The sequence below is a fragment of the Mya arenaria genome, chromosome 16 (genome assembly GCF_026914265.1).
Source record: "Mya arenaria isolate MELC-2E11 chromosome 16, ASM2691426v1".
Lineage (NCBI taxonomy): Eukaryota > Metazoa > Mollusca > Bivalvia > Myida > Myidae > Mya > Mya arenaria.
In genome coordinates, this window is record NC_069137.1 from 6,175,456 (window position 1) to 6,187,484 (window position 12,029).

At 36.4% G+C, this 12,029-nt stretch overlaps 1 protein-coding gene across 2 annotated transcripts in view; it reads left to right on the forward strand.

The window, feature by feature from the left end:
* Nucleotides 1-12,029, forward strand: part of LOC128221360 (uncharacterized) — a 40,417-nt gene continuing 28,388 nt past the window's right edge. Inside the window, exons 1-2 of one of the 2 annotated variants that reach the window (XM_052929960.1) lie at nt 1-92; nt 724-753. The gene's annotated coding sequence lies outside the window, so the exon portion shown is untranslated. Of the gene's footprint in view, nt 93-723; nt 758-12,029 lie in introns of both variants that reach the window. The other variant, XM_052929959.1, reaches the window with a different exon arrangement.

Sequence of the window (12,029 nt, forward strand, 5' to 3'; positions counted from 1 at the left end):
TTCATACTGTGTGTTTGTGCGCGCGGCTTCGGTAAAAGCAATACGTTTATATTCGATTTAGTGACAAATATGGTATAAACGGAGCTTAAAGGGTAAGTCATTTTACATTCTGCTACAATGGATATTGTTTATTCAGGAAAATATTCCATTAGTTGTTAAGGAAAAGATTCCATCGGCTGATAAGGAAAAGATTCCGTCATTTCTTAATTTCATACTGTTTTTACTTAATATGAACTTATATTTGCACTTTCTAGCGGCGCAATTGATCTTCCTCTTTGAATCGATCTATATGATTGGAATGTTGTTTATATTGATTAAATAAATAAAACATTTCAAAATTACATAATACGTATACTAAGGTTACTTTTGCTAGAATTATGAATTGGTGACTAGCGATTTAATTAGTGATTATAAACATAACTGAGATAGTATAATTAAAGGTATGTATAAGAATACGATACATACATTGTATACAAGTATTGCCGATTACAGTAATTTTATAATAATTGAAGATATTCGATCGAATATGAACACTATTTATTATTTAATAGCTTTCCGTCCGTGGGAAAACTTAAAGAAGCGAATACCGCAGCTTTTGTGAGGGAAGAAATATGATCTGACTTCTTTGTATAGGATTGTGAAGCTCAATAATTACATTATACCAACCATTGAAAATCATTCACATTGTGTTCAGATAAGCCATTGATTTTATATTCGATTTAGTGAGGAACATGGAATGACAGGAACTCTAAAGTAAGTAAGTTTACATTCTGCTACGAGTGCAATTGTTTATTTAGTTCGACTTGAAAATATTTCATCAATTATTAACTTCATAATATTTGAATTTTATATAAACTTTAAACATGTTTCTAGCGGCGCATATTTACTTTCTCATTAAATCGTAGTGTAGTTTAAATGGTGTCTTCATTGATTTAATTTATATACAATTTACGATGTTTAATTATGCAACATTTGCTTGAATAATGACTTAGCACGGTGGTGATTTTGCGATTGAGTGATATGCATTACAATACACCTAACATTTGATGCTTTACAAAACAAACATAAGCTAGTGTGATGTAAACACTACTTACATTATTGACTTAATACTTTGCAGTAGTGCATGCTACTAACATTTAAATGTGGGGCCCTTTCTTGCAAAGTTATGTCACCTATTATAAGTAAAAATCAAAAGATATATACTAGTACATCAAAAGTCTTTAACTATCAACCGTTAAAGGGACTGTCTTACAGATGGAAAACAGCGAAACAAAATAGAATTGTCGAAAAATTGCATAAACTTGGCATCGATGTATACAATGCATATAAACTTGATTATTGAAGTAGATTACAATTTATTTAAGTTTAGCAGTTATCTCGTATTTTCCATTAAAAATATTACTAGGTATGTCTACCAAGTAGAATTCATTCCTTATGTGTGATTGGCTAGTCGGCTTTAGCACGTGTAATTACCGAGGTAGGTTTATAGTTTTATCATGTCAACCTAATTGTATAAGCCTTGATAGTTCAGTAGGGAAGTCGCTAGACTTCAAATTTGGCGACGTGGGTTCGAACGCGGTCTCCGACACTTTGTTTTTTAAACATTTTGGTACTTTTTTACAATTTTAACATCAAAGCGTTACACATTATATAAGATGGTTGTCCTGAGATTCGTTACAGAAAAAAACGTTTTTTGGTGCAATTTGTGACACAGTCCCTTTAAAGGCATATCTCCCTGTTTTGACAATGAATGAGGAAACTTTCATGGAAAACCTGTTTCAAATAATTAAGCTCCTCATAGGTGATATATCCAGATATTTGTGTTACATTAATGATAACAGGTTATTGCCAATGACTTTAATCGGATTAATATACAAACACAATTAAAAAAAAGCCATACAAAGTTGCCGCCAGTATGATCATTAAACTTATTTAACTAACAGTAAAAATATATATCCACTGTTTTAGAAGGTATAGTTACTAGGATGTTTTACTCACGGAGCTTTGCATAACTGGGGAAAATGAGGTTTCAAATTAAGGCACAGCGCAGGAGATTCCAATTTTTAAGCCATCTCTGTATACGGTTAACGTAAAAACTTACTTTTTACTGATACAAGTCACACTCATCCTGCTTATACATCGCAACCTTATAAAATATGGATTTGTAATGCGAATACATATCCAACTTGTACAGCGAATACAGCTCATCCTTACGCACTTTGCAGTAAATCTGCTTAATTCATAAAGCTCACCGTATACAAGTTACATTCACCCTGCTTATACATCTCCACCTTATACAAGTTACATTCATCCTGCTTATACATCTCCACCTTATACAAGTTACATTTACCCTGCTTATACATCTCCACCTTATACAAGTTACATTCATCCTGCTAATACATCTGCACCTTATACAAGTTACATTCATCCTGCTAATACATCTGCACCTTATACAAGTTACATTCACCCTGCTTATACATCTCCACCTTATACAAGTTACATTCATCCTGCTAATACATCTCCACCTTATACAAGTTACATTCATCCTGCTAATACATCTCCACCTTATACAAGTTACATTCACCCTGCTTATACATCTCCACCTTATACAAGTAACATTCACCCTGCTTATACATCTCCACCTTATACAAGTTACATTCACCCTGCTTATACATCTCCACCTTATAAAAGTTACATTCACCCTGCTTATACATCTCCACCTTATACAAGTTACATTCACCCTCCTTATACATCTCCACCATATACAAGTTACATTCACCCTGCTTATACATCTCCACCTTATACAAGTTACATTCACCCTGCTTATACATCTCCACCTTATACAAGTTACATTCACCCTGCTAATACATCTCCACCTTATACAAGTTACATTCATCCTGCTTATACATCTCCACCATATACAAGTTACATTCACCCTGCTTATACATCTCAAACTTATAAAAGCTACATTCACCCTGCTAATACATTTCCACCATACACAAGTTACATTCACCCTGCTGATACATCTCCACCTTATACAAGTTACATTCACCCTGCTTATACATCTCCACCATATACAAGTTACATTCACCCTGCTGATACATCTCCACCATATACAAGTTACATTCACCCTGCTGATACATCTCCACCACATACAAGTTACATTCACCCCGCTAATACATCTCCACCATATACAAGTTACATTCACCCTGCTTATACATCTCCACCATATACAAGTTACATTCATCCTGCTTATACATCTCCACCTTATACAAGTCACATTCACCCTGCTAATACATCTCCACCTTATACAAGTAACATTCATCCTGCTAATACATCTCCACCTTATATATGTTACATTCATCCTGCTAATACATCTCCACCATATACAAGTTACATTCACCCTGCTTATACATCTCCACCATATACAAGTTACATTCATCCTGCTTATACATCTCCACCTTATACAAGTCACATTCACCCTGCTAATACATCTCCACCTTATACAAGTAACATTCATCCTGCTAATACATCTCCACCTTATATATGTTACATTCATCCTGCTAATACATCTCCACCTTATACAAGTCACATTTATCCTGCTAATACATCTCCACCTTATATATGTTACATTCATCCTGCTAATACATCTCCACCATATACAAGCTACATTCATCCTGCTTATACATCTCCACCTTATACAAATTACATTCATCCTGCTAATACATCTCCACCATATACAAGTTACATTCATCCTGCTAATACATCTCCACCACATACAAGTTACATTCACCCTGCTAATACATCTCCACCTTATACAAGTTACATTCATCCTGCTTATACATCTCCACCATATACAAGTTACATTCACCCTGCTAATACATCTCCACCATATACAAGTTACATTCACCCTGCTTATACATCTCCACCTTATACAAGTTACATTCACCCTGCTTATACATCTCCACCTTATACAAGTTACATTCAGCCTGCTAATACATCTCCACCATATACAAGTTACATTCATCCTGCTAATACATCTAAACCTTATACAAGTTACATTCAGCCTGCTAATACATCTCCACCTTATACAAGTTACATTCACCCTGCTAATACATCTCCACCTTATACAAGTTACATTCATCCTGCTTATACATTTCCACCATATAAAAGTTACATTCACCCTGCTTATATATCTCCACCTGATACAAGTTACATTCACCCTGCTAATACATCTCCACCATATACAAGTTACATTCATCCTGCTTATACATCTCCACCTTATACAAGTTACATTCACCCTGCTAATACATCTCCACCATGTACAAGTTACATTCACCCTGCTTATACATCTCCACCTTATACAAGTTACATTCACCCTGCTAATACATCTCCACCATATACAAGTTACATTCATCCTGCTTATACATCTCCACCATAAACAAGTTACATTCACCCTGCTTATACATCTCCACCATTTACAAGTTACATTCACCCTGCTAATACATTTCCACCATATACAAGTTACATTCACCCTGCTAATACATCTCCACCTGATACAAGTTACATTCATCCTGGTTATACATCTCCACCTTATACAAATTACATTCATCCTGCTTATACATTTCCACCTTATTCAAGTTATATTCATCTTGCTTATACATCTTAACCTTATACAAGTTACATTCATCCTGCTAATACATCTCCACCTTATACAAGTTACATTCATCCTGCTAATACATCTCCACCATATACAAGCTACATTCACCCTGCTTATACATCTCCACCATATACAAGTTACATTCATCCTGCTTATACCTCTCCACCTTATACAAGTTACATTCACCCTGCTAATACATCTCAACCTTATACAAGCTACATTCACCCTGCTAATACATCTCCACCTTATACAAGTTACATTCACCCTGCTAATACATCTCCACCTGATACAAGTTACATTCACCCTGCTTATACATCTCCACCTTATACAAGTTACATTCACCCTGCTTATGCATCTCCACCTTATACAAGTTACATTCATCCTGCTAATACATCTCCACCATATACAAGTTACATTCATCCTGCTAATACATCTCCACCTTATACAAGTCACATTCATCCTGCTTATACATTTCCACCATATACAAGTTACATTCAGCCTGCTAATACATCTCCACCTTATACAAGTTACATTCAGCCTGCTAATACATCTCCACCATATACAAGTTACATCCACCCTGCTAATACATCTCCACCTTATACAAGTTACATTCATCCTGCTAATACATCTCCACCTTATACAAGTTACATTCACCCTGCTAATACATCTCCACCATATACAAGTTACATTCAGCCTGCTAATACATCTCCACCATATACAAGTTACATTCAGCCTGCTAATACATCTCCACCATATACAAGTTACATCCACCCTGCTAATACATCTCAACCTTATACAAGTTACATTCATCCTGCTAATACATCTCCACCTTATACAAGTTACATTCACCCTGCTAATACATCTCCACCATATACAAGTTACATTCACCCTGCTAATACATCTCCACCATATACAAGTTACATTCAGCCTGCTAATACATCTCCACCATATACAAGTTACATTCATCCTGCCTATACATCTCCACCTTATACAAATTACATTCATCCTGCTTATACATTTCCACCTTATTCAAGTTACATTCATCCTGCTTATACATCTTAACCTTATACAAGTTACATTCATCCTGCTTATACATCTCCACCATATACAAGTTACATTCATCCTGCTTATACATCTCCACCTTATACAAGTTACATTCATCCTGCTTATACATCTCCACCTTATACAAGTTACATTCACCCTGCTAATACATCTCCACCATATACAAGTTACATTCATCCTGCTGATACATCTCAACCTTATACAAGTTACATTCAGCCTGCTAATACATCTCCACCTTATACAAGTTACATTCATCCTGCTTATACATCTCCACCTTATACAAGTTACATTCACCCTGCTAATACATCTCCACCTTATACAAGTCACATTCATCCTGCTAATACATCTCCAACTTATACAAGTTACATTCACCCTGCTAATACATCTCCAACTTATACCAGTTACATCCACCCTGCTAATACATCTCCACCATATACAAGTTACATTCAGCCTGCTTATACATCTCCACCTTATACAAGTTACATTCATCCTGCTTATACATCTCCACCTTATACAAGTTACATTCACCCTGCTAATACATCTCCAACTTATACAAGTTACATCCACCCTGCTAATACATCTCCACCATATACAAGTTACATTCAGCCTGCTTATACATCTCCACCTTATACAAGTTACATTCAGCCTGCTTATACATCTCCACCTTATACAAGTTACATTCATCCTGCTAATACATCTCCACCTTATACAAGTCACATTCACCCTGCTTATACATCTCCACCATATACAAGTTACATTCACCCTGCTAATACATCTCCACCTTATACAAGTCACATTCATCCTGCTAATACATCTCCACCTTATACAAGTTACATTCATCCTGCTAATACATCTCCAACTTATACAAGTTACATTCACCCTGCTAATACATCTCCAACTTATACCAGTTACATCCACCCTGCTAATACATCTCCAACTTATACAAGTTACATTCATCCTGCTAATACATCTCCACCTTATACAAGTCACATTCATCCTGGTTATACATCTCCAACTTATACAAGTTACATTCACCCTGCTAATACATCTCCAACTTATACCAGTTACATCCACCCTGCTAATACATCTCCACCATATACAAGTTACATTCAGCCTGCTAATACATCTCCACCTTATACAATTTACATTCACCCTGCTTATACATCTCCACCTTATACAAGTCACATTCATCCTGCTAATACATCTCCACCTTATACAAGTCACATTCACCCTGCTTATACATTTCCACCATATACAAGTTACATTCAGCCTGCTAATACATCTCCACCTTATACAATTTACATTCACCCTGCTAATACATCTCCACCTTATACAATTTACATTCACCCTGCTAATACATCTCCACCTTATACAATTTACATTCATCCTGCTAATACATCTCCACCATATACAAGTTACATTCAGCCTGCTAATACATCTCCACCTTATACAAGTTACATTCATCCTGCTAATACATCTCCACCATATACAAGTTACATTCATCCTGCTAATACATCTCCACCTTATACAATTTACATTCACCCTGCTAATACATCTCCACCTTATACAAGTCACATTCATCCTGCTAATACATCTCCACCTTATACAAGTTACATTCATCCTGCTTATACATCTCCACCTTATACAAGTTACATTCACCCTGCTATTACATCTCCACCTTATACAAGTTACATTCACCCTGCTTATACATCTCCACCTTATACAAGTTACATTCACCCTGCTTATACATCTCCACCTTATACAAGTTACATTCATCCTGCTTATACATCTCCACCATATACAAGTTGCATTCATCCTGCTTATACATCTCCACCATATACAAGTTACATTCATCCTGCTAATACATCTCCACCTTATACAAGTTACATTCACCCTGCTTATACATCTCCACCTTATACAAGTTACATTCACCCTGCTTATGCATCTCCACCTTATACAAGTTGCATTCATCCTGCTTATACATCTCCACCTTATACAAGTTACATTCATCCTGCTAATACATCTCCACCTTATACAAGTTACATTCACCCTGCTTATACATCTCCACCTTATACAAGTTACATTCACCCTGCTAATACATCTCCACCTTATACAAGTTACATTCACCCTGCTAATACATCTCCACCATATACAAGTTACATTCACCCTGCTAATACATCTCCACCTTATACAAGTTACATTCATCCTGCTAATACATCTCCAACTTATACAAGTTACATCCACCCTGCTAATACATCTCCACCATATACAAGTTACATCCACCCTGCTAATACATCTCCACCTTATACAAGTTACATTCATCCTGCTAATACATCTCCAACTTATACAAGTTACATTCAGCCTGCTTATACATCTCCACCATATACAAGTTACATCCACCCTGCTAATACATCTCCACCTTATACAAGTTACATTCATCCTGCTAATACATCTCCAACTTATACAAGTTACATCCACCCTGCTAATACATCTCCACCATATACAAGTTACATCCACCCTGCTAATACATCTCCACCTTATACAAGTTACATTCATCCTGCTAATACATCTCCACCATATACAAGTTACATCCACCCTGCTAATACATCTCCACCTTATACAAGTTACATTCATCCTGCTAATACATCTCCAACTTATACAAGTTACATCCACCCTGCTAATACATCTCCACCTTATACAAGTTACATCCACCCTGCTAATACATCTCCACCTTATACAAGTTACATTCATCCTGCTAATACATCTCCAACTTATACAAGTTACATCCACCCTGCTTATACATCTCCACCTTATACAAGTTACATTCACCCTGCTAATACATTTCCACCATATACAAGTTACATTCACCCTGCTAATACATCTCCACCTTATACAAGTTACATTCACCCTGCTTATACATCTCCACCTTATACAAGTTACATTCACCCTGCTTATACATCTCCACCTTATACAAGTTACATTCACCCTGCTTATGCATCTCCACCTTATACAAGTTGCATTCATCCTGCTTATACATCTCCACCTTATACAAGTTACATTCATCCTGCTAATACATCTCCACCTTATACAAGTTACATTCACCCTGCTTATACATCTCCACCTTATACAAGTTACATTCACCCTGCTTATGCATCTCCACCTTATACAAGTTGCATTCATCCTGCTAATACATCTCCACCTTATACAAGTCACATTCACCCTGCTTATACATCTCCACCTTATACAAGTTACATTCAGCCTGCTAATACATCTCCACCTTATACAATTTACATTCACCCTGCTAATACATCTCCACCTTATACAATTTACATTCACCCTGCTAATACATCTCCACCTTATACAATTTACATTCATCCTGCTAATACATTTCCACCATATACAAGTTACATTCAGCCTGCTAATACATCTCCACCTTATACAAGTTACATTCATCCTGCTAATACATCTCCACCATATACAAGTTACATTCATCCTGCTAATACATCTCCACCTTATACAATTTACATTCACCCTGCTAATACATCTCCACCTTATACAAGTCACATTCATCCTGCTAATACATCTCCACCTTATACAAGTTACATTCATCCTGCTTATACATCTCCACCTTATACAAGTTACATTCACCCTGCTAATACATCTCCACCTTATACAAGTTACATTCACCCTGCTTATACATCTCCACCTTATACAAGTTACATTCACCCTGCTTATACATCTCCACCTTATACAAGTTACATTCATCCTGCTTATACATCTCCACCATATACAAGTTACATTCAGCCTGCTAATACATCTCCACCTTATACAAGTTACATTCAGCCTGCTAATACATCTCCACCTTATACAAGTTACATTCAGCCTGCTAATACATCTCCACCTTATACAAGTTATATTCATCCTGCTTTTACATCTCCACCAAATACAAGTTATATTCACCCTGCTAATACATCTCCACCTTATACAAGTTACATTCATCCTGCTAATACATCTCCACCTTATACAAGTTACATTCACCCTGCTTATACATCTCCACCTTATACAAGTTACATTCACCCTGCTTATACATCTCCACCTTATACAAGTTACATTCACCCTGCTAATACATCTCCACCTTATACAAGTTACATTCACCCTGCTAATACATTTCCACCATATACAAGTTACATTCACCCTGCTAATACATCTCCACCTTATACAAGTTACATTCATCCTGCTAATACATCTCCAACTTATACAAGTTACATCCACCCTGCTAATACATCTCCACCATATACAAGTTACATCCACCCTGCTAATACATCTCCACCTTATACAAGTTACATTCATCCTGCTAATACATCTCCAACTTATACAAGTTACATTCAGCCTGCTTATACATCTCCACCATATACAAGTTACATCCACCCTGCTAATACATCTCCACCTTATACAAGTTACATTCATCCTGCTAATACATCTCCAACTTATACAAGTTACATCCACCCTGCTAATACATCTCCACCATATACAAGTTACATCCACCCTGCTAATACATCTCCACCTTATACAAGTTACATTCATCCTGCTAATACATCTCCACCATATACAAGTTACATCCACCCTGCTAATACATCTCCACCTTATACAAGTTACATTCATCCTGCTAATACATCTCCAACTTATACAAGTTACATCCACCCTGCTAATACATCTCCACCTTATACAAGTTACATCCACCCTGCTAATACATCTCCACCTTATACAAGTTACATTCATCCTGCTAATACATCTCCAACTTATACAAGTTACATCCACCCTGCTTATACATCTCCACCTTATACAAGTTACATTCACCCTGCTAATACATTTCCACCATATACAAGTTACATTCACCCTGCTAATACATCTCCACATTATACAAGTTACATTCACCCTGCTTATACATCTCCACCTTATACAAGTTACATTCACCCTGCTTATACATCTCCACCTTATACAAGTTACATTCACCCTGCTTATGCATCTCCACCTTATACAAGTTGCATTCATCCTGCTTATACATCTCCACCTTATACAAGTTACATTCATCCTGCTAATACATCTCCACCTTATACAAGTTACATTCACCCTGCTTATACATCTCCACCTTATACAAGTTACATTCACCCTGCTTATACATCTCCACCTTATACAAGTTGCATTCATCCTGCTTATACATCTCCACCTTATACAAGTTACATTCATCCTGCTAATACATCTCCACCTTATACAAGTTACATTCACCCTGCTTATACATCTCCACCTTATACAAGTTACATTCATCCTGCTTATAAATCTCCACCTTATACAAGTTACATTCACCCTGCTAATACATCTCCACCTTATACAAGTTACATTCACCCTGCTAATACATTTCCACCATATACAAGTTACATTCACCCTGCTAATACATCTCCACCTTATACAAGTTACATTCATCCTGCTAATACATCTCCAACTTATACAAGTTACATTCATCCTGCTAATACATCTCCAACTTATACAAGTTACATCCACCCTGCTAATACATCTCCACCTTATACAAGTTACATTCATCCTGCTTATACATCTCCACCTTATACAAGTTACATTCACCCTGCTAATACATCTCCACCTTATACAAGTTACATTCATCCTGCTAATACATCTCCAACTTATACAAGTTACATCCACCCTGCTAATACATCTCCACCATATACAAGTTACATTCAGCCTGCTAATACATCTCCACCATATACAAGTTACATTCAGCCTGCTAATACATCTCCACCTTATACAAGTTACATTCAGCCTGCTAATACATCTCCACCTTATACAAGTTACATTCAGCCTGCTAATACATCTCCACCTTATACAAGTTATATTCATCCTGCTTTTACATCTCCACCAAATACAAGTTATATTCACCCTGCTAATACATCTCCACCTTATACAAGTTACATTCATCCTGCTTATACATCTCCACCTCATACAAGCTACATTCAGCCTGCTTATACATCTCCACCTTATACAATTTACATTCACCCTGCTTATACATCTCCACCTTATACAAGTTACATTCAGCCTGCTAATACATCTCCACCTTATACAAGTTACATTCATCCTGCTAATACATCTCCACCTTATACAAGTTACATTCATCCTGCTAATACATCTCCACCTTATACAAGTTACATTCATCCTGCTAATACATCTCAACCTTATACAAGCTACATTCAGCCTGCTAATACATCTCCACCTTATACAAGTTACATTCATCCTGCTA